Raw genomic sequence first — 25,588 nt, 5'->3', positions numbered from 1 at the left:
TTATTTGTTAATTTGTCAATCTTCATAACTCTACAAGAAGGCAGATAAATTAGCCATGATGTTACAATGTCAGCACGCAGAAAGTGGGAGAAAGGGGATGTATATTCAAAGCCAGACTCTGACTCAGCAGGGGGAGGAAAACCAGACACCATCATCTTAAAATTTTAACAGGGCTGTTTAGCTTTTATTTATTGTTTGTCTATTCAAAGATTCAAATGTAAAAATGCTCCAATAAGTAGAAAATGTTTTGTTCAATGAGATTACTAGTTTAGTGGATTCATACTTCAGGATGGGAAGGGGAGACAGAGTACATTAAAAACCTAGGTTAGTGGGATACTATGAATAAAGAATGCGAAATATTTTGTCATGGATACACAACAGGACAACTATCATCTGGGCTGAGATCTGGAAGAATTTTTTTTCAGAGAGGACTTTTAGACTCATACCTGGTAGATGAGAATAGACAGTCAAAGACACAAAGTGGCGTGGAATAGGGAGACAGACATTCCAGGAAGAGGGAAGAGCTTGAATGAACCACGCACTCCCATAGCATCCCAATGCAAATTTGTGGGAGCATATTTAAAACGCTCAGCTTCAAGAGTACATGGAAAACAGGTTTTCCTGTCACCCCTCCTCCACCCCACCTTCTCAGAGACTCCTTCAATACAGCTGGACTGACAGACAGGGAGCGCTGGCTTTAGGTTTTCCGGTATTCTCTTCCCACTCACCCTGGAGTTGCAAGCCACAGGTTTCTTGGAACCATGAACACTGTTTGAACTAAGGCTAAAACTGGAGATGTCTTCTGAGTCACACCGTGCGGGTATATTTATATCATCTGTTTATAACACTTACAGGTGGACACAATGACTCATTACACAACGCTCTAAACATAGAAGCCTGGAAAACCCTGAGCTCTGGGAACTTGTTGGGTAGGGCTTCCAATGCAGACGAGGAAGATGACAGAGACCTTCCTTGAAATATGCATCCACGCATGAAGTCTCTATATAGCAAAATGATTTCTTAGAATGTTTTGCCAGACATATTTGAATTGGTGATTGTTGGGATAGAAGAGAACAGTAGGAGAACATTGATGCTGAAGCCAGTGATGAAAGTCCTCTGTCACCTATGGACTACGCAATTGTGTCTGTGCACACACGGGCACACCTGCGAAAGGACTGGAATGCATTTCCTAACCATGGGGCCAGAAACAAATCACTCCAATGTCCAAAGAAATGACTCAAAGTCAATGACTTTGGTTTGAAGTCAATGGTTTCTTTCCCCCACAGTAATGTTTCTGTCTGGTCTGAATTTTCCAGTTTTTACTTAACTTCGTATAACAGGTAATTTCCTTAGATTAAAAAAAGACATTTACCCTTCAGTCACCATACAGACAGTTATATAGCTCAAGCCATAAGATAAATCCACGATTGTTATTAGTAGTTATTCTTCCATCCAAAACTAAAAATTAACATTCCTATAAGCCAAAGCTGTTATCACCCTATCTGGTATATTTTAGTCCAATGTGCTGTGGACATTTAGTTTCAACGACGCTGTGGAAAGCAGTAACTTTTAAAGAAGTTTCTCTACATGACTATTTCAAAGCTAAGCTGTCTGGAGGGGATCCTACCCACTCGGGTAGTGAAAACATTTGAAAGAGTCAAGGAAGAGAAAACTCACTGTTGTATTCAATTAGTTAAGAAAACATCAAAGTAAATAAAGCAGGGGCTCTAAGAACACACACAAAAGGAGTCAGTGGAGTAGAACAGATTAAATGAAAAAGGAGTCTGTTTTAGTTACCAAGTGACCCCAGGGGTGAAGAATAATTTCTTCTTCAGGACACTCTTTGTCAAGTTCTTCCAGCAAGATGACAATATGGAAGCAATTTCCTTCTGTGTCTATAGGGAATTGAGGAGGCGTGCAGGAAATATAGGCCGAGTTTAATTCTAAGTAAAGTACAGGGGGTCAGCGATCAGAAACTTTTGAAGTGTTTGTCACCTCTCAGAATACTAGTGGTTTTTAGACATCCCAATGGACAAGAAGTAATCTATTTGCACCTTATTGAGAAGAAACAACTCAGAGAGAAGCTCATGATGTCCATGACTTTACTCTTCTTCAGAATGGCGTCCATACAATTAACCTTCCTAGGAAGCAATGAAGATCCATCTCATGAAGTTACTTTGAGCATACATTTAGTACCTGGTTCACCTCTACACCAGAACTTGTGTTATTTTCCAGAGACAGTCAAATATGTGATGTTTATGTGCTCAAGAATCAGAATGTCCAGTGTGGTAGCACAAATCTTTACTCCCAACATAGGGGAGGCAAAAGCAGATAGACCTCTGTGAGTCTGAGGCAGTCCTGTCAACAAAGCAAGGTCACAGTCAGGTGTGCATGCAGAGACTCTGTCTCAAAACGAACAAGTATCATAATAAACAATACTATTATATTCTTATATAAATATTACTATAAAAGAATAATGGTATGAATAACAATGCCTATGTTCTGAAGAGATGCTGAGCTTATCTTTAAACTAGCAAGGCTCTAAATAAAATCTCAGTTAAAGTCCAAAGGTCTGTCTCCTACAATTTTTCTGGACCTGTTTCCACAATATTTCAGAAGCTTGTGGGAAAACAGGTAATGTAGAAGTCACATTGATGGTTTAGTGCTTCACAGATTCTGACTTTCTGCACCTTGATTACTTGTAAGTTTCTGTACTAACTACATTCCACTATACCAAGAAACTTCTATAATGTGGTTTGAAAGCTGTACTAATGTATGTTTAGAGAGTCAAAAATTTAGAAAGCAGTTTGATACTATATCTGCATAGCAAAATGGTAGTAGCTGACCCTTTCTTGGAATATTTTAGTTCCCATGAATTTTTAGCAAGATTCATGCTACCAGCACACATTTTTCTCCTGTGAAGTGGGCTTTAAATCCGATCTGAAAGTTGCTGATTACACCTACAACATTTGTGTCACCACTACACCCAGTGATGTATCTTCCCAGGGAGCTAATTATTGCAGCTCCTGGTGTTCATAGCTATGTAACATTATTTATTAATTTAAATATTTCAAACAGTATAAATGAAGGCAAACTAGGAAAACTGATTGTTGGGTAGAGCTGCCTTTAAATCACGGATGACAATAAAGTTTTTAGAAAAGGAAGTCCTCGGAAATGAGTATAGCTTCTTATTAATTGAATTCATTCCACTGGGGCTCAGTGTTATAAAGTAATTGCCTCCAACCCTGATGAGGTGAGTTCAGTTCCCCAGGCCCACATAGTTGAAAAAGAGAACCTTCTCCCCACCATATGTAGGCCATAGTATAAGCACCCATACCCTTCTCCACACACAATGAACTGGTTAGTTTTATGTCAACTTGACACAAGCTAGAGTCGTAAGAGAGGAGGGGACTTCAGTGGAGATTTTTTTGGTGATCAGTGGAAATGGGACCCATCAATGGTGCCATAACTGTGCTGGTGGTACTGAGTTGTATAAGAAAACGGGTTGAACAAGCCTTGGCCTCTACCAACTCCTGCCTCTAGGTTCCTTCTCCACATGTGTTTCTGCCCTCATTGCTTTTGTTGATGAACTATTACACATAACTGTGTATAAAATAAACCCTTTCCTCTCCCCAAGTTGATGGTGCTCCATCAATGCTATAGCAACCCAAACCAAGACACATAATAAATAAATAAATGAAATGAAATGATAATACACTGTTCTTGGATGTCTTTACCCATGCATAATGCATACTGACTACTTTCAACCCTCCCACATCTCATCTTCCTTCTACTGATAACTACTTTACTCCCTCTGGTCTATAAATATCTTTCTCACATATCTACATCTTTTGCATGTTTATGGGGGGGGGACACCAAATTTAAGCAAGAAAATCAGTGTGAACATGGATTGACAGCTATCCATCAGCACCTCTTGGGATCTTTAGTGGGTATACAACTGAAGACTACAAATTCCTCTCTCCAATAATTTGTCCTTAGCCAAGAGCTAGCAGTAAAGGGTGGGTATTTGTGAGCTCTTTCTCCCACTTGTGCATGACCTAGGTTGGTTCTGTGCCACTCAATAAAGGTTGTTATAGGAATGACATTTCATACCTTATCCTCCAGCTCTTCAATAGTTCCCCCTCCCTCTTCAGAGTGATCCATAAACTTTAGATATGATTATACAAATGTCTTATTTGAGGCTGATTCCCCAGACAGCGTTTACTCTCCATAGTGTGTACAGCTATGAGTCTCTGTATTCATAGTTGCTCATGGCAAAAAAAAAATGATTATTCTCTGTGTAAGGCTAAGAGTAGCTTTTATCATGTAGTATATGACACTGTCTTTTAAAAGTGACATTAGTTATTAATCTACAGAAGAGTACAGCAAAGGTAATTGACCCAGCTTCCCAATAGAATGGAGCGAGGAATGAAATGTAGGCCTCGCTTGCATTGTGTCTGATGAATCTACAGGCTTCATTCTAAGTGTTATACATCTCCTCAGGAGTGTGCTGACATCGTGGGAAGGTCTGTATTCATGGCCCCTTCTACCTCCATCAGTTCTGTGCCTGTTGTGTTTTATAAGAGTGAAGCTCACAGAGGGAATCCCATGGGCCGTTCTTGGCAAACCCATATTCATTGATATGAAAGGCATTGCCTGCTCACTGGTAGAAACTCAGAATGTGAGTGTGTCTGAGTTCACGAATTGTATGTAAATACATAATAAATTCTCTAAACTGATTTTCTAATCAATAAAAGAAAAAAGATGAAATGGGAGTGCACATATTACATGCCAGCAGTTGTAGATTACTTGCATGCTCATATATTCTCAGTCACTGTAATAATTCAATATCCACAGGAGATTCATTACCCTTCATTTACATGAGAACCAACTGAGTTCCGGAAGTTGTATGTATGCATCTACAGCACACTCATATTAAAATGTGTAGTCAGGACTTTATATGTAAATGTGTCAGGTGATACTGGTTAACACCCAGTCTTGCCTTAATGTACCCCTGAGCTGCTTACCATGGTCCTGAGAAGCTTGGGGACTCAAGGGTCCCAGAATGCTTTTCCTGCTGCCTAGGCTTCAGGAGTGTGTCTCCCTGAGTACAGTCAAATCTCCATTCCATCATGTAGCCAAAATAGACTTTCTTGTCCATATATCATTGCAATGACCTAATTACTCATTTTCATGGGAATCATGAATGAAAGCTGCTGCTCCAGGCATCTGTGGGAGTTGGAACATAAGGAGGGGAGTCGTGCTCTGGGACTTTCCACGCTCACTAACTGTCTGTGTCTGTTCCTCTCTACTTACTACTCACAGCTGGCCGGACTCACACACATAAAAATGCCTTTACGGAAAGTCTTTGACTTGAAAACACCGTGTTGTGTTACGTGTTTGCATTATCTATTCAAAAATGTATCTGTGTCTTCGACTGCGTTTTTCCATAGAATTTATAGCCTCATGTTACCTTGTAAAAGTTACTGCATGGAGCATGTAAGTAATAAGATTGGAGAAGAAATACTGCCTTTGATTTGACTGAAATTATATCCATTATGATAACAGTGCAAGGTACAGGGTTGATAGATACCGTCTCATGCTAGCTTGTGAGAATACTGCATCCTGTTTCTATAAAACCAGAAAACCTCACAATTTCTTGAACTCAATTAAGGAGTCCATCTAAAAGCTTCTAACTTGTAAGCTACCAGGATTTGAATTGAGGTCCAGTGCACATTTGCTCTGCTGGTTGACTGGCATCTTTTAACATTGTAATGTAATGAAATTGTGGTGTTGGAGACAGATTTGATTTTGATTGGAGTCCTGTTGTGAATGTGCTTTGGACAAGTCCTTTAACTCCCTTGAACTTGATTATTTAATTAAACAGTTTGCTCAGATGGTCTTTAAATCGGAGACTAACTCAGCTCTGTAATGATAAACCATTTATCAGCTCCCAAAGTGGTCCTGACATTGTTCCACGGTTAAACATTTTAGAGACATTCTTTTCTCTAGCCAATCAAAATACCAATAATTTTCAAGCATTATTGTTCTATAACCCTACCCTACAAGCTAAATGCTTTTCCTGATTCATTTTCTAGTGTCAATCATTTCCAGTCTCCTTTTAAAATAAACTACTAGTTTCAGAAAGTCATTAACTAATTAGGACTTTAACTTCATTACAAATACTGTACTGACTGTGTTTAAGGCAGTACTATCTCTATGGTGTCAAAAGAAGTTATGGTAAATGAGGCAAAAATGACGTTTATTGGGATTAGATATTTATTGATTTAACATAGGTTATGTCCAGAGTCTTGCAGAAATGTATAGGAATCCCTGAACATTTCTGGGATGTATTAGTCACAGAGATGAAAAAAAAAAAAAAATAAAGCTTGGTATCTCAGCAGCATAAAACAAAGTTGACTTAAGTGATGTCTAAAGTGGTTTGATTGTATTCTTTGGAAATTGTCTTCTGAGGTTTGAAATATGAACCAGCTGCTTCCTGCTCAAATCATTCCACCTTCAAATTCTCTACTACTTGCTGTGCATACTTTGATGGGTATCGATGCACATACTTTTATTCCTAGGCACATGTAATTTACCTCTGCTCATAGATGCCTCATTGAAAGTCAGTAATTGCTCAATGGCATCTGGGAAATGTATTCTTGCTGTATCCCCAGAAAGCAAACTTCTGAGTGTTTGAATTGCATTCATCTATTCTGGAACTGAGGCAAGCTTACTTAAAAAAAAAATGAATCAACAAAAAACCGAGCAGAGTGTTACAGTTGTTAATTCTGTTGGCAGTGTTTTAGACAGAAGAAAGTTCCCAGCAGAAAGAACCAGCAGAACTATGATTCCTACATAACATGGATTTTCTTGAAAACATTATTTATGTTATAAATATTTGTTGGCACATATTGTGTGAACTATTCTGCTAATTGATGTGATCTTGTTAAAAGTCATTTTTACAAAAGCTCCCCCATGCCCCCAACCAAAAGCTTCAGTTACAAACTCCTCATCCAGGGAAGTCTATTTATAGGTGTGCCTAGAATGCAGAAATGACGGACAGGAGAAAATGAAGAAGGAAAGAGGGCAAACCAGTACAAGGTGGCGTTATTAAACTGCTCGCTGATACAGACAACAGCTGCCTAGCCCTGAAGGTCGCCATCAGAAGCTTTTGAAATTGTTCTCAAAACTGACCCAAGGATATCTAAAGCTGTGCACAAGCGATAAATAATGTCGTCCAACTCTTATACTGCGCAGCCTGTCCAGTCCAATAGAGAGTCCCCTCCAAAGCTGTAGGCAGTCGTTAAGGTGGATCAGTGAAACTGGCTCCAGTCCTTGCTGCTTTAGCTGGTCCTCAGGAAAATATTAGAAACCATCCCTTCACTTTTATGCTACCAACATTGCTTGCACTCCTGAGAACTCGTATGTTAAAATGGTAATCTCCAAGAGTCATTATATTAAAAGATAATTTTATAGGGGTTATTAAATTTAAATAAGGCAATAAGGTCAGGATCAGACAGGATTAGATTTCTTATAAGAATGCTGCTAGAAATGATCTCTACTCCTGTCCTTTTTCCTGTACATGTGCCACCCCATCTCCTTTTCTTGCCAGTCACAAGCCTCTTGGGCACATAAACATAGAGTGAGGAGACAGCCATCTTCCTGCCAGGAAGATGTGCACACTAGAATATTTTGACCATAATTTTTGAGCAGAATTGTATGCATTGAGTTTCTATTGTTAAAGTCAGATGTTCACGCAGACAAATACACTACCCATTCCTTGTGATCTGGATTCCTTTGCTCTATAAAATATGGTTGTTTGCCAAGTAAAATGATCCAAGATCTTCAGTTCTTGGGGGGGTGGGCTTTTGAATATGCACTTGTCTGATCATGATTTTTATATTTGCCTAGTGAGCATTTTTACTGGTGATAAAATGAGTGAATAATTTACAGGTTACTCCTTGGTTGTCATTTTTTTTTTTTTTTTTTTTTTTTTTTTTTTTGTTTCACAACAACTTCCCTACCTCCAATGGAACATGGTCAATTACTTAGGCATGTACTGGAATCATTTCCTTGTTGCTGATAACACCCACAATACACAGTAAACAAATAGCATGCATTTCCTTCAGAGGAACACCCATCCGAAAAACAGATACCTTAAGCACATGTATAAATGTGCTTGGCAAGTGGGCTTCATTGAGGGATGGTAAAAATACTCCACTTTATGGGAGCCCATTACTTCCTAGATTCCTGTTCCTACACACTGGGAAACCAGAATCTTCTTCTGGTCATTGGTTTAATGTATCCATGCTGTTCTGAAAATAGCCTGTTTCTTTAAGGACAGTATTTATAACCTGGTTCATTCCTTGCCTTTTCACTAGGCCTCTGCTGTGTTTGACTGATTTCTTTGTAATGATGGAATGTGCAACACGGTAAGTAGATCCCGTGATAACAAACTTTCCCCAAGCCTGAAACAGTGAGGGCCTGTAGAGCAAAATGAAAGGCAAACGTTCATTTATGTACCACAGCTCTGGCAAGTTTCTTATTTAGTGCTGAAGTCGTTTGATATAATGAAGCATCTACTAAGAGACTGGGCTCATCTAATTGAGGGAAGGTGCCATTATAAATGCCCCTGTTTAGTTCTTGATGCTGACAGAGTCAGCGGGATTAATCTATGCTTTCAGCCTTATGGACAAACTCAGTTGACTGTCTCTAACACTATGCTCACCTTATCCCCAAGCTCATGGTGCCAAGAGCAGGCCAACAGAAATCTATAAGAAAAGTCATTCTCCCAACTACTATTGAGCATGTCTTTTCTCTTTGGGGCTTGTCTCTGAGGAGATGAATCCACTTGTAAGCATTCTCTGCAGACTTCCTTTCTGTCCTAATTGTCCCAATTCCTACACAACCAGGATTCCAGACATCCATATATATCCATACATGCCTCTTATCCTTTCCAAAGTGAACTAGGGATTGCTCACAGCTATACCCTCTGTTAGGATCTGCCTTATTACATTTTCCTTCAATAAAAACCCATGGCTGACTTTGTGATGTGGTAACTGCTCTTTTAAAGTTACCACCAGTTTAATGCACCAGTAACCAAAGTCATTTCAATGATGAGAGCTTTGTACAGCTCATTTCCTACTTGTTAGATCTGGCTCACACATTTCTTACTATGGTGTTTTTATTTCTGATAATCTTCTGTTCTTAAAGTTCAAACACACAGAAGTATCCATTTCAGTGAGATGTAGAAAAAAACCCTCATGATTAAGAAAGTCTCATGTCAATCAACTTCTTGATATATTGAATAACCCAACCTTCCTTCTTATAGAAACTTACCATAATCTATATCATGCAAGAGCTTTAATAATTGTACTATGGCATGCCAAAGATCATTAATGCCCATTTCTATAAGTAAATTGAAATTTTTTTCTTTCTGATCTAACAGCAGTTCCGCTCCAAACTCCAATCACAAAGATTAATTATATATGTATTTTTTCCTTCCTAGTAACTAAAGACTTTTATGTGTATATGAAATTGGAGTTGGAGCCTGGATATCATCTTACATACAGGTAATTTATTTGGGGAGTTATCAAAGGATAAAAACATAATAGAAAGAATATTAATGTGCTGCTGCTCTGTAATCCCAGCCTCTGGGAAGCTATGTCAGGAAGTTGATGAGTTCAAGGCCAGTCTGCGCGAATATTGAGATCCTGCCTCAGAACAGAACTAACAGACCAATAACCCTCCTAATGATGAGGAGATGAGATATTTATAAAGGAAAGGGAAAGAACGTAAATATAAGCGGTTGAGATGGCCATTTGGATGGGCACCAGGTAAGTGAGACAGTGTGACCACAGTAGAGGTTTGTAAACTTCCCCGAACAATTGGCCCAAAATTCTGTCTCCCACTCATCAAGGAGGCAGCCTGCATATGAATATTTCACACTTTCAGACTGATCACTCATAAAGCTCAGAGACTTCCTCACAGTGCCTCGTGTTTTCATGGTAAAGGAGCCTCGGGGAAGGAAAGACTGTGGTATAAGACACAAGCTTTGGCATGCACAGAATGCCGACCCATTTCCAGACGGACGAGTTTACTACAGCAGGCTCAGGACTGAAGTAAGTCACGGTTGACGTTTGGCCTACTCCAGAAGGAATATTGGATCTGGTGTGGGTAGTGTAGAAAGGAACCGAATAAAAACGATGTTGTGCCCTTAGATAGAAATCTGATTCCAAGGCTCTTCAACTGTAATGAAAAATACTTTTGATTTGTATTCTTTCTTTAGTCAATTTCATTGGAGGGTTATGTGCATGAAGAAGCACAGGTACATCTTCATGTTTGAATACATGAGGCTGTTTATAGACAGAGTGAAAGGTGCTATCACCATACAACAGTAGTATAAGCAGAAAACAACCGTTTCCAGTAAACATAACAAAATATTATGAAAGACAAAGTCCAAGCATTAAGAATACATCATAAATGACCACTTGAGGAATAGTTATAAACTGGGCCTGAATTTGAAGACAACTGTTTAGGAGAGAGAGGAAGCTAGGACTACTTCTACATGAGCAAATGGGTGACTTAACAGTGCCAAATGCCAGCGAGAAATGCAGGTCAGGACAAGTTGGCCTATGGGATAAAAGACTGACTATAAGAGACTGTGAGCCACCATGTGGCTGCTGGTATTTGAACTTAGGACCTGTGGAAGAGCACCCAGTGCTCTTAACCACTGAGCCATCTCTCCAGCCCCAGGAGTACAGGTTTCTAATTTGAACATATATATATATCTAATTTGAACATTGTGTGTGTATGTGTGTGTGTGTGTGTGTGTGTGTGTGTATTTAAGCAAGAATTCAGACTATCAGTGTGAAGTTGGGGGAAGCTAGGTAAATAGAATGATAATTTGTACCATTTAGGTGGTAAAAGCCAGAGAAAGAGAGAAAGAGAGAGACAGAGAGAGACAGAGAGAAAGAGGGAACATAAAGCAGCCTCAAAAATATTGTTACTACGTAATGCATTATCTCAAAAAATATTCTTAGCATCTTGAACAAAAGAAACAATGTAATTCTATTTTGCTAGAAATAATGACTCAAGCTTCCAGGAATCATTGCTATTGGGTTGGTTTTGGTCAGATAGATGTTCATGTGGGTAGCCTGAATACAATGCATCAACGCTAACTTAATACTTCACTGGCAGGAAAACTGCTAGCTGGGTGTCAAAACAGTTATCCTCACATAGATTTTAAAACAAGAATGATGAAAGCTACCGTTTTTGAGCCTTAACTATAACAGGAATGGGTTGAGTCTCAAAATATTACCCCAAAACATTCTACTAGCAGATGGGTTAAAGTCAAGTAAAGCATGTGTCCTGATTTGTCCAGTAAATTGTGCAATTATTAATACATGCTATTTCATTTCTAGAACTGTGCATCCTAAATTATGTGGCCCTCTTAGATATAAGGATTGAGATTTCTATTCATTAAAGAGGATTAGGGAATTTAATCTATTTGTGAGGCTTGCCCTATTATTTTCTGTCCTCGTATTTTTTTCAATGAGCTAGGTAAATATTATAACTTTCTATTGTTGCTGAAATGTGAAATATCATGGTATCTAGAAAACTTGCTGGGTTTTTGTCATTTCAGTTTTAGTGGTAAAGTTATAAGTTATTTGGTACAGCTAAAAATATGTAAAAGGAGGGATCAAAGCTGTCTTGGACACTAGAAATTATTTTACCATTCCAAGCCATTTCTGAAGCATCTGTATACTGATAGCATATGTAATTAATTCTTCCTTCATTCAAAGACACCACAAATGCTGCTATCATTCTGTGACAATGACATTTGAAAGCATTTCCATGACAAAAATATAATTATTACCTCTAAACCACCAAGAGATAGTTTGTTCTGAAACCAAATATGAGAGACCATGGGCAAGGAAGACAGACTTATGGCACCCCAAATTCTGAGTTCTATCACAGTAGTGATTTCATGAGGTTGTGTATATAGTAACGGAACAAAGAAAGTCCTAAATAAATACAGTTCCTTAATACATTTGTAGGTACTGCAGATACGCAGGTCATAGCACAGGCAGAATCTGGATCTCTGTGATAGGTTTCAGTGACGTTCTTGGCTTTGACCTTGGAAGAAACTAGTCATCCGATGATGCTTTCTGACGGGGCTTCCTAACAGTCACCCAGATGTTAGGCCAGACATGGAGTTGGGCAATAAGTAGATATGAAGGAGGTTGAAGCCTGAGAAAATTTCTAATTAGACCCTGGGACCTGCAACAATCCAACCTCTCTACCATCCCTGGAGTTCTAATTAGTTAATCAGCCCTGGAGAATATTGTGTTAGGTGTGGCTTCTTCATAGGACACTTCCTTCACTGTGTCCACCTTTTGGAATTATAGCAAAAAGAGAAAACATTTATATTTTTTCTAAATACTCCCACCATTTAGAGACCAATTTGGAGGATTCTGAGTATTTTTTGAGGAATCAAAAGTTAGTAAGCAAGTTTCTGGTAAAAGGTACAAAATGTTTTGGATGACCTTTCTACTTCTATGACCTTGAAGACTGATCATAAAGTTAGATTGAAGTACAGCTTACTTATCAAGTTACACTGAAATACAGCTCACTTATCAAACTTCCAAAGCTGATCTTCTGATCTAGAAGATCTACAAAGAGTAGTTAAAATTTATGACCAGATACACATTTCTTCTCTTGGTCACAAATGATACAATTTCCCTCTTTTGTAATCTGACACACAAGAAAAATTCCTTATTTGTTCATATATTTAAGTCTGTAAAGGTTGTCATGATCTTCAGCCAGGATATTTCAATTTGCATGGTATGAATCCTATTGGGACGTAGTAAATAAAGAGAAGAACAAAATTAAACACAACAATGAGAAATATTTTCCTGTGTTAACTTGCTGAAGTTGCGCAGTCAGTGACCGAGTGGGAACGGAGAGAGATTTAGATGGTTTCAATAGGCTGGGGATTTAGGAGGACATGACCCAGCATCTGTAATGATTCATGCCGTTCATCTGAACTCCCCCTCATGAGAGTCTGTTCTTCAGAATCTATCCGATTCCATTTAGTCAGAATCCCTGCTTCACTACAAATTCCTACTGTTCGTTTACGTCATTCTAGTCTTTTCAACCTAATTTTTAAAAAAAATAATTGCTTCCCAAATTCCTCTCTCCAGTTTTTCTAATCTTAACACTATCTATCTATGTTTGGTTTTACTTTTCTACCTAAACAAGTAACTTCTGGGCAATGACTTAAACAAATTCCCCCCAGGACAATGCAATCCAACCTCTGCTTTCTTGGTTTTCTGGGTAAGCCCCATATATCCTTTAGTTAGTGTCTTCTGTAAATGAGTAAAATTAACCAGAGCAAAGCTGGCAGAAATGTGAAGATTTTTTATCAATGTAATGAAATATCCAAGTATCACAGGACACATTCAGAATATCATTCAGAAAACAGAAACTACATTATCCAGCTTATTTTAGCCCACTAAATAATTGATGAGGTATACTTTCACGGAAAGGTCCTGGCCCCTAACCTATGGTTATTCAATTTCTATGGAAGAAAAATATTATTTAATATCTTCATGGGGAAAAATAGCTTATTCACTCATAGAATTTAAAATTCTCTAAAATTGCTTTTAACAAAATGAAAGCTATCTTTTCATAATGTGTCCCTCAAATATTTCATTATGAGGTATTATTTCACCTGGGGAAGTTATATTATGATATGAAAGTTTCTAGAACTATACTAGTACACTCAGGATGCTTTATGATGCTTTATTAGTAAAAGTATTCCTTAAAAATATTTTATGCTACATTACTAAAGTTTATTCCACACAAAATCTATTCATAAACTAGTAATAAATACTTGCCAAAGTGCTAAAATTCATGAAATTCATGTAACTATCTAAACACACAGAAAATCATACACATGCACACACAAAACTATGTCGCACATATAATTGCTGACGTTTAGAAACATGAGCTATAAACAAACTAGACTTATTTTCCCAAGCCATCCACAAATATAATCCCAATTCCATATGACACTTGTTTTGTAATATAGGAAAATTTCAATAAGATCATGCTTTGTAATTGGAGTGAATTCCTCAATGTAATTAATAAAGTGGATTTATGATTTTGATCTTTGACTCTGCCAAAACCCATCAACTCCTATTTTGAAACAATGGATTTTAAGACTATGAAATGGTTGTAAGCTTTTGTTAAGTTTTAAATTCTGAAAGTAAAAGCCTACTTTTCTCACCTCCTCTTTCAGATTTTAAACAGCTAAATAAAATGCAAAGGCAAACACTAAATCTTACTTTAAAAATTCTTTTTTTTTCCACTCTAATTGCAAAAATATTTTGCTCACCTGTGCTCTGGGTACCAGAACAATTCCTCGTCTTCTGAAAAATTAATTTTCTTCTATGGAATCATTGCTGACGCCTAAGGTAGCACCACTGTCACCCATCACTTTAAAAGACGCTCTATGCCATTGCATGGCAGCAAACCACTAAAAAGTCTTGGAAAGAACAGGAATCCAAGGCCCACACCTAAAACATCATAAAAGCAATATAGAGCAAACCAATAGCCAACATCAAACTTAATGGTGGGAAACTTGAAGCAATCCCACTAAAATCAGGGACTAGACAACACTGACGACTCTCCCGCTACCTATTCAACATAGTACTGGAAGTCCTGGGCAGAGCAATTAGAGAGCAAAAGGAAATCAAAGAGATACAAATTGAAAAAGAAGTAAAAGCATCACTATTTGCAAATGGCTAACCTTATCTTAACTGAACTGTTGTCATCACAGTTACTTTTACCAGGTCACTGACAACTTTTATCTTCCCAAAGTCATGGATCTTTTATGACCAGTATTTCATCAGGAACCAATAAATCAGTTTCCATTTTTTTACCCAGTAATTTTATCTTCTAGGCTTTTGAGATTATTTTTACATGAAATTTCTTCTGTCTCATTAGTAGTTTCTTTATCCCATCTGCTTGCTGTGTCTATGACCTTATCAGACCTCTATTTCTAAAATCCCCCTGGACCCTGTCTTCACCCTTTCCTCTACTTGCTCAAGTGCTTTCATCCATTATCCTGGCTCCAAACAATATCTTGACACCAATCTTCCAAATAGAGAATAATTCTATCAGTTATGAGGAATAGATAGATACATGGCAAAAGTTCAAGGATGTTGGTGCTCTGAATGCATTTTGTGTGTATTTTAATGTGAATTGGAATAAGTTACTTTGTGCCTTCGTTGGTAGCATTGTTTCTTGCTTGAGATCTCTGTGTGACTTAAATGGTGATATCCACCAAAGCACTTGGCATAGTTCCTAGAAAATAGGCAGCATAGAATAACTACTAAGAGGATGAATATTAGTTTGCTAGAGATTATAATTAAATCATATCCAGATTATCATATTCTAACTCCATGATCACATGTACATGATTAGCAAACTCACTTGGCCCTTTAAGAACTCTGTTTATGAGGTCTCCTAGCACAGTTCCTAAATGATCAACCCTTTGTTTGGATAAGATGTGACATCCCAAAGAACCCCATTTTCTCATTGATTCTCATCATAGAAACACGGTTGATGAAAGTCTCAAATGTTTTTAGTTGTCAAAAATATAAATATGGCTTACATTTATTTATACTAGAATAATTGCAACTACCTTCTGTGGGAAAGTCTCATGTACAAGGCACGTGTACTACATTCCTTCTAAATTCACAACACTTTACAGGAATATATCCTTTTATAAACTATTCTGTCATTAAGTAAGCTATGTAATGTGATGAGGGCAGATGATTTTTATAAGGTAACACTGAATTTAATTTATTTGCTTATTGATTATACTATTTATATTTTGTTCACTTCATACCTATAATATAGCTTTTGATGAATATTCTATTAAATATATAATAAAATATGTAAGAATTATTTCTTTAAAATGTACAATTTCTTTATTTTTATGTTCTTGTCTCTATCGGTATTATTATATATGTATGTGGTTGTGTGTGCTCAAATGTTTGTGTGTGTATATGAGTGTGTGTGCCTGTATGTGAAGGCCAGAGTTCAGTAAGCTCTAAATTCTCTCTCAATTCTATTCTGCCTGATCCTGGAATTAATGACTCAAGTAGGCTGGCCAGAGAGCAAACCCGCAGGGATCATCGTCTTTCCATATTTCCCAGAGCTGGGTTGCCACGGCCCGCGGGGTCTTCAAGGTCTGCCTGAGTTATCGAATAAGAGACACAGAGAAGGAGAGCAAGTCTAAAGTGCTGATCAAGCTCTCGTTTATTATGCACCCAAACCATTTTTTAAAGAAAAATATGGAAAATTACATGGGATGGGGGACTACTTGGGTGCAACAGAATGCTCTGCCAAGCATGATCTGTTGCCTAGGTGACCATTCTTCTTGGCTAGCTACCTGACCAAAGTCAGATCTCCTGATTTCTGGGAAAAGGCCTCTACTGTGGGAAACAGAAACCTAGGCCCCAGATCTATATAAAATGGCGTTACTCAGGCTAAGGGAATTTCTTAATTCTGCTGACTCCCGGCACTCGGTATAAGTGAACTTTGCCACACAGAGCGCCTCTACATGGGTACTCACGGATCAAACTCTTTAGGTATGTGTGTCAAGTGCTTTATTGACGGAGCCATCTTTCCATTGTTGACATCATTTTTTAATGTTCCTGTCAAAGCAGAATTCAAGGTAAAGTGTTTTCGGGACATAAAATATGATGGGTTTTCTAACCGCTGTCAACACAACCACTTTTATTTTGCTGCCACCTCAAATATCCCCTCAGTGCCCCCCACCCCGGCGTTCTGCATCTGTCAATGATTTGAGGCTTTATATATTGCCCATAACTTTGCATATTATGACGCACGGACCATTAGTGCTTGAGAATTGAGGCACGAGACGCCCAAACATTCGCCAGCTGTAAAGCGAGAGCACTAAAGGAAGGAGAGCTGTCACCAAAGCACAGACTACAACGGAAAGGTGCCTCAAGAAGCAAGTGATGAATGGCTTTCAGATCAATTTGAGCTGCGTCTGAAGCCACATGCTCCTCACAACCCTGTTGTGCTGGGGTGTTAGTACCTCAAACCACTTTTCTCCTCTGAAGTAGAAGAACACTAAAATCTAATTCACAGGATTAAAGTATCTCATATATTATTGACATTTCATAAGGCTTTGGTCCTACCGGGCCTAATGCATGTCCCTCTATTACTTTAAGCCCTTTTTGACTAAAAACATTACTTTGGTATAAAAGGGAAATCAACTCCAGTAGGTTTTCTGCTATAAAATACAACGGGGTGGTTAAAAATCCAGTATGTTTTCTTGTTTTGTTCTCTGATTGGTGCAAAATGTAGCATTTCATTTCAAAAGATTAACTGCAAATATAAAAATGACATAGATGGTATCCAATTGTTTCATTTTTTATTGGATATTCTGTATTTAGATTTGAGATGTTATTTCTTTCCTCCACCTTGCTGTGATATCCCCTACCCCTTCATTTGCTTCACTAAGGTGCACTTTCTCCTAATCACCCTCTCCACCCCATTGCCTTGGCATTCCCCTGCATTGGGAAAACATGCCCTCCCTGGACCAGTGTCTTTTGTGGACAGTACACGAATGTATTTTTTGAGGCATGAATATTGATCAGTGACAAACATTCATATTTTGTATTTTTATGAGCTATATATTTGGCATTATCAACTGAAAAAGTAACTTAAGACTGAATTATATATCAGGTTTTTAAATATTTTGCTTGGGTATTTCATACATGAGACGTGTACAGACCTAACTCCTACAACTTTCTTTTCATACTCCTTCCATGTTTTCATGGTCTCAGCCACTCTTCTGTTTCTGTGAAGAGAAAACAGGGCCAAGGCAACTTTTATCAAATCACAGTGCTGTGCTTTGAAAGAAAATGCCCCTCAAAGGATCATAGGCAATGGTACTTACTTGGAAGTGTGGCCTTGTTGGAGCAGGCTTTGAAATCTCAGATGCTCAAGTCAAGCCTGGCCCAATGTTCCACTCTGTATGGGTCTGACCCATATGTAAAACTCTCAGCTACTTGTCCAGCACCATGTCTGCCTACATACCTCCATGTGTCCTGCCGTGATGATGATAAATTGGACCTCTGAACCTATAAGCCAGCCCCAATGAAATGTTTTCCTTTATAAGAATTACTGTAGTCATGGTGTCTCTTCACAAGAATAGATACATTAACTAAGACATATAAGACCCCCTGGAAGAGAAGATTCTTCACTGGCTAAGCTGCCAGCAAGCTGGGGAAGAAGGTTTAGGGATATAACCTTCTTGAGTCCCCACCCATGGTAATACAGATGACTTTGAATCATCCATCAATCCATCCTTGTTCAGTAAATGAAGAATCATTTCTTAGTATTCATTTGGTACCTTAGTTGCTGTAAATACACTTTGTTCGTGTCCCTCCAGGGAGCACAGCACTTACTCTTATGCTAGTTCAGAGTCGGTGTCTAAAATCTTATTCAAAGTAACTGTCTTAGTCACTGTTTATTGTAAAGAGGCATGATGACCATGGAACTGTTATAAGATAAAGCTTTGAGAGCTGGAGAGTTGGCTCAGCAGCTGAGCTCACTGCCTGCTCTTCCAGAGGGCCTGAGTTTAATTTTCACCAGCCACAGGGCAGCTCACAGTCATTTTTAATGTAATCCAATGCACTTTTCAGGTGTTTCTAAAGACAGCAACACAGTACTTGCATATGTAAAATAAATAAAGGGGCTGGCTTACAGTTTCAGAGCTTTAGTCATTTATCATCACAGCTGGAAGCATGGCAGGAGCACTGCAGTGCTTATAACACTGGACCAGTCCCTGAGAACAGTGGCCTAATCCAGAGGGAGAGGGGAGGGGGAGGAGAGAGGGGGACAGGGGGAGAGAGGGAGGAGGAAGGGGAGGGGAGGGAGAGGAGGAGAGAGGGGGGAGGGAGGAAGGAGGGAGAAAGGGAGAGAGAGAGAGAGAAAGAGAGAGAGAGAAAGAGAGAGGGAGAGAGGGAGAGAGGGAGAAAAAAGAGAAAGAAGGAGGAATGGAGGGAGAGAGCAAGAGAGGGAGAGAGAGAGAACTGGACTTAGCATAATCGTTTGAAACCTCGTAGCCCATTCCAGTGACATACTTCCTCTAACAAGGCCACACCTACTGCAAAGGGCCATACAGTTTAATTTTTCTTAAGTAGTACCACTCTTTAATGATTAAATATTCAAATTTATGATCATATGGAAGCCATTCCTATTGAAACCATCATATTCCACTATGTGGACCCCATAGGTTTGTAGCCATATAATAATGCACAAATGCATACAGTCCAATTCAAAATACTCATAGTTTATCACAATCTCAAGTCTAAAGTTCAAAGTCTTTTCTGACTCTCATGGAGGTCTTTTACCTATAAACCCTGTAACGTCAAAGTCACAACGCAGATCATATACCTCCAACATAAAATGGTAGAGAATATACATTAGCATTTCAAAGGAGGGAGAACATAGAGAGAAAATACTAGACCAAAGTAAGACCAAAACCAACATGGCAACCTTCAAATTCTGTGTCTCTATGTCTAGTATCAAAGTGTTATGTTCAGATATTAAAGTGATATTCAGAACTCTAATTCCTTCCAGATTTGTTGACTGCCTTATATTTCTCTGTTGGACTGGTTCCACACCCTATTCATAGCTTTCCTGGACAAGTATCCCCCTACTCTAGGATCATTAACATTTTAACTTAATCAATCCCACGTCACCTTCACACGTCACCTTCACAGATTCACACAGAGGCCTCTCTGGGCCTCCAGGAAAAGACTCTGCTGATACACGCTTAGCCTTAGTATCTTTTTTCACTCACAGAGGGAGATTCCACAAATGTTTTCTTGTATCTGTGACTCTAAATCTAGAACCATGTGGCTAAAGCTGCCAAGTTCTGCTGCTTGCTGGGGCTGGAACTTGACTCCCTCTTCCATTTATATCAGCTTTCTGTTGTTGATGGTTTTCTCTGATTCCTAATTTTTTTTGTTATTTTTTTATACTGGTTGCAGGGTTGGATGAGTGGGGTTTTGCCCTGAGATTGTATCATTTCTATGAGATTTGTTCCACTTGGGCTTTAAACTTTAAACGTTTTATCCTCTTGCACATAGGACTCGTCTCCAACATCATCTTTATTGTTGCCTTTTCTTTTCTTTCCTCTGCACTCTGTAAACTTTGTATTTCTCCATGCCCCAATTGGTTGCTTCCACTGTATATCTGAATAAAAGTTGTTACCAATAACCACGTGACACAGTCAATAGGCTGTCTTGAAATCTTCTCTGCCAACAACATTAATGCAAAATTCTTTAATTTAACCCCGGGCTGATATTTTTAGGACAAGAGCAAACAGTAGCAACATTCTTTGCCAAAATTTCACAAGATTGGTAACTGGGCTATTTACTAATCTTCTTCCCTCTGAAACTTCTTGTCCCACGCTACCGTCTCGCCAGCAAGAACGCATGTGGACACCAGGATCCTTCTGCAGCAAAACCTTTATTGCATCTTGAAGAGGAAGACCCCGAGCAGAAGAAAGCACTCCAATTTATATCCCCTAGAGTGGTGTGTCACTGTGTGATTGGCTGCCCACTAGTGGCCTGATTGTGACGCCCCGGGATGGGCGGTGACTTGGCTCGCACCGCTCTTTGCACATGTGCCCAGTGGTTATTTACCACACTTTAGCTGATTCATGGCACCTGAAACCAGCGCCATCTTGTAAGGGCGCAGGCTTCGGCCCTCCACATCTCCCCCTTTTTGTTTTATTTTATTAAAAGCAGTTGGTCTAGGCAAGAGTCATGTGACACGACACTGCAATTCCTGTCTTAGGTCGTTCTCTCGGCCCCATCGCCTCAGGAGCCCTGTCTTAGATTGGTCTATGTGAGAGGAAAGTTGCCTGTCTCTGGAGATTACAGTATTTGGTCATCTTGTCCTCTTATAAGCCTAGGGTGAAACTCCATTCTGGAGGCCAACAGTTTTACGGGAGTGGCAGTTATCTCGATTGAGGGATCAATTATTGCTTAAGCATAGAGAGCCAGATCTCAGTAGCAGCTCCCTGTTCTAAGGCAACAAGCGCTTGAGCGATCACGACCTTGTCACGTTTTTGTTGAGATTGGAGTCTGCAGACCAACCACAGCAGGAACACCAACCCACAGCAAAATATTGTACAAAAAGACTCACCCCCATCCATTCCTTAAAATAGGAGAAAATCGAAGAGATCCAGGTAGAGAGGCCTTCTGTCAAAGACAGGTCCACTTGTGTTGAGTTGATAGCCAACACTGCTGCCCTCAAAGACTCAAAGAGTCTCATCAAATCCTGCTGACCAATTTCCTGCAAGGTACAATCTAGACAGATTAGCTGCTTGGGTAAAATTTTCATATTGTACGCTGGTAATGCAAAGCGCCCCCAATTTTCTCTCACATCCCAATTGGGCCAATTGAAAGAGAATATCCAATCTTTCCTCTAAGAGGCCGAGGCGTTAGTTAACAATCATTAATCCGCCCTTTAACTGGGCACTAGCAGAGGTATGAAAATCAACAGCATCTGCCACTGTGGCTGACAATTGATTTAAAGCTGTGCCTGTTTGAACTATGATTGCCATGGCAGCCCCAGCGTCAGTTGGTGCAGCTTCCGCAGCAGCCATCGCCACTACCATAGCCGCTGTTATTCCAAAATCTCTTTTCTGCCTGAATAAGGACAAGGTGGAGGGGTGCTGGGGCCTATAGGCCGGGAAACCATGTGGTTTCTACCTCCCAGTTTCTTCTGTTTTTTACCCAAGCTGTTAGCTTGTAGTTCATCTGGGTGGTATCTTTCTTCTTCACAGCAAGCTGCCTCATCTTCTAAATCCTCTTCCTCAGAGGGGCTAAGCTCGTCTGTTTCTGAACTATCAAGCCCCAAAGCCTCTATCTCCTTTACCGGATAAAGGCTTTTACTTTTCGGGGTTTTCTCCTCCTTTCCCTGTTTCTCTCCCAGGATCCTTTTGTCCTCAAGCTTTTCCTCTTTCTCCTGTCTCTCACCCAGGGCGTCCTTTCCCTTATCCCTCACTTCCTTGGATCCAAGGTCCTTGGAAGGGTCTTTTTTCTTAGGTGCACCTTTTCTCTTTGAACTCTTTAATCTTTCATCTCGCTCTATTTCTGACATGCTGTCTTGCAACTCCTCCAGAGCTCCCTGTTCTGCCGCTACCATAGCACAATAGGCTTCATTTTCTAACGAAACCGAAAGAAAAAGAATCAAGACAAGAAAGACAAGAATAAAAACTTTCAGCAGAGAGAGAGAGATGGGAGAGGTCAAGACCAAACATGTCTCTCAGAACTTATCTTAGTCCTGCAGTTCTGGATCCTCTCCGTGAATGAAGGGTCTCCTCGGTACCGGTGATGTTAAAGTTTCCCGGGTTTCGGCACCAAATGTCCCGCGCTACCGTCTCGCCAGCAAGAATGCATGCGGACACCAGGATCCTTCTGCAGCAAAACCTTTATTGCATCTTGAAGAGGAAGACCCCGAGCAGGAGAAAGCACTCCAATTTACATCCCCTAGGGTGGCGTGTCACTGTGTGATTGGCTGCCCACTAGTGGCCTGATCGTGACGCCCCGGGATGGGCGGTGACTTGGCTTGCACCACTCTTTGGGCATGTGCCCAGTGGTTGTTTACCACACTTTAGCTGATTCATGGCACCTGAAACCAGCGCCATCTTGTAAGGGCGCAGCCTTCGGCCCTCCACAACTTCTTGCCTTTATACTTTATGCTGATCTCGGTATTGCTGTCCATACTACTACTACTGTGACCCACTGAGTCTCACTTAAGGCATTCGGCTGCTTTCCTAATCCAAAGTTCACACCCCACCGAGGCAGTACGGTCAGGCCTCTCACAGCAACACCCTAGTCTCTGGGAACAATATCTGTTTCAGTGAAAAGTCATTGTGACCAAGGCAAATCTTTTGAGAGAAAACCTGAATTGGGGACCTGTTTATAGTTTCAGAGGTTTGGTTTATTATCAAATTGGCAGGGAATGGGGTGGAAACATGGCAGCATTTATGATACTGGAACAGTAGCTAAGATCTATATCCTGATCCGTAAGCTAGGGTTGAGGGGACTGAGCCTAGAATTAGTTTTTGAAACCCCAAAGGCTACTCCTAGTAATTAGTTTCTGCCAACATGGTCACACCTATTCTAAAGGCCACACCTCCTAATCCTCAAACTCTTGATGACTAAGCATTCAAATATATAATGCTATAGGGGACATTCTTATTCAAGCAAAAGTGTCTTATTTAATTATTATTATTATATTTATAAGTAAGTGCACACACATATGTATGCAGATACATACACACACATACACACACATTCAGGGAGTCCATTTAGCCTTGTCTGTGAGTGTATTTCAGTTCAGAACTGACACTTTTGATTGAGCATCCTATATTGGGGTTCTTCCCTCAAAGAAGATTATTTTCCTTCTCTCAGCAGTCATTGGCCATCTTTAACTCTTCATCTAGGGGAGTAACCACCGTCACATGTCAGCTGGTGTTGTCATTGTGTGTCCCAGCACTCCCAACCCAAATTAAAGCCAAAGACTTTCTAACAGAAACCCCAGTGCCAGGCACAAGAAATTATCATTTGAGTTGTTAGTTGGAGGAATACAAGAGTCAACAAACAACATAGGCCACTGCCATTGTCCACAGATTCCTTCTAGACAGTAAAAGGATGAAACTACTGCTAAGGACAACACACACCTCAGATTCAGGGCTTGAAGGACTTGAGCTGGAACTGACATGGGAAACCCATGGACTGGCAATTATAGTATGAGAAGATACTATGGAAGATAAAAAAAGATGTAATTAATAATCCTACACAGCTGTGATGCTTATGAATAGAACAGCAAGTTATCCTCAATGATGCAACAGTGCTTCTTTACCTTGGGAGTAACCAAAGCACTGTCTGATTAGACTTAAGACCTGTTTAATAAGATCAAAGTCATGCAAGTTGGTGTAAAACTATAACAAGCTAACCTGGCTGCAGAGGTCATAAACCTGAGATAAAAGCCTTCTACTGATGTTTTCTTAGACGGATATATTTTCTATTGAATATCTATCTGTTTTCCTACAGATGTTATCCATCATCAAACGAGTTTCTTTTTTGCAAGAGATGGAGGCTGTTACAGAGACCCACAGCAGGTCAAATGCAATGGTTAACATGCTGAGGGATACCCAACCCCAACTGATAGCTCTGCAACCTGGGCCCTACGCCTAATCACCAGAGAAAATCTTGAAAGTGGGACAGAAAGTTGGTAATGGCCAGAGGACAGGGATGACCGCTATTAGATAGTGTCTTTTAAGCAGGGAAAAATAGAGACTCATTTAGTGTCTTTTCAGTGGTAGGTGTGTCATAATTAACTATTATGTTCAGTTTGAAGACAAAGTTTCCTTTAGGGCAGCACATTATTTTATTTTTCTGATGAATCATGGTCTCGTGAATCAAATAGTAAGACTCCACTGAACATTTGCCTCCTTTTTCTTCCAGGAACATCAACTTTTATCCATTTATAAAATATTTTCTCTCTTTTTAAAAAGCCCATTTGTTTTTTGGAAAACAGGGAAGAAAAATTAGAAGAAAATACCCAGTGAGGAATGGGGAGAAGATTCAACAAGAAAAAACACTTGCTGAGAAAAAAAAAAAAAAAAAAGAGGTCCTTAGTTCTAAAAACAACACTCATGTCAGAATAAGAGGAGAAAAGAAAAGAGAAAAAACAGAGCCAGGCACACTCCAAGTGACTCTGTATCTCTAGGCTTAGGAAAGGGAGACAGATAGATCTTGAGAGTTCACTGTTCTGTAAGTCTAGGCAAAATGACTAGGTTCAGGTTCAGCAAAATCTTGCCTCAAAAGCAAGGTGAAGAGTAATAGAAAAATTGACCTGGGATATTCCTCTAATCACATGGGCATATGTTCACAGGAGTGTGCCTCTTATTTCTCTGCCCACTCTCCATTTCCACAATTGTACACAGTTTTCCTGGGAGCAACACTCCAATTTTCTTCTTCATATGATCGAATTAGGAAGTAGAAAATGTCTGGAATACTGAAGCACCACTTGTAAAAACAAGTGACAATGTCTACAATATTTATTAACAAGGGAAGAGTAACACCTCCAAATTTTGAAAGCTTTATTAATGAAAAAAATTGAGAGAGAGAGAGAGAGAGAGAGAGAGAGAGAGAGAGAGAGAGAGAGAGAGAGAGAGAAGGTCAGAGGACAACTGTGGATTCTGTTCTCTTCCTCCTTTATATAGGCTCTGGGGATAAAACATGGTTCCAGTTTCCTGGGCCTCAGGCATATTGGTTATTACTTACTTACTAATCTCACCTGCCACACTTCAGTAGATTTTAAGACTAATGCTTTTATGGCTGTGATTGTAATCCTACATCAATAAGTTTTAAATGAGGAGCTTCTTTGGGTAAATACCAGCTCTGAATCTCAGCCTCCCCCCCCCCCCCTTAAAGAGTGATGGTGTCCT

The 25,588-nt window shown here is 39.5% G+C and overlaps 1 long non-coding RNA gene across 1 annotated transcript in view; it reads right to left on the bottom strand.

Moving 5' to 3' along the window:
• LOC308414230 overlaps positions 1–17,904 on the bottom strand; it is a 46,438-nt gene extending 28,534 nt beyond the window's left edge. Inside the window, exon 1 of the long non-coding RNA XR_013974865.1 lies at positions 17,843–17,904. This is a non-coding gene — a long non-coding RNA (uncharacterized lncRNA). The remainder of the gene's footprint in view (positions 1–17,842) is intronic.
• Positions 17,905–25,588: the final 7,684 nt, after the last annotated feature.

The sequence above is a fragment of the Micromys minutus genome (genome assembly GCF_963924665.1).
Source record: "Micromys minutus genome assembly, chromosome: 33".
Taxonomy (NCBI): domain Eukaryota; kingdom Metazoa; phylum Chordata; class Mammalia; order Rodentia; family Muridae; genus Micromys; species Micromys minutus.
This window is presented reverse-complemented; position numbering and strand designations above follow the sequence as displayed.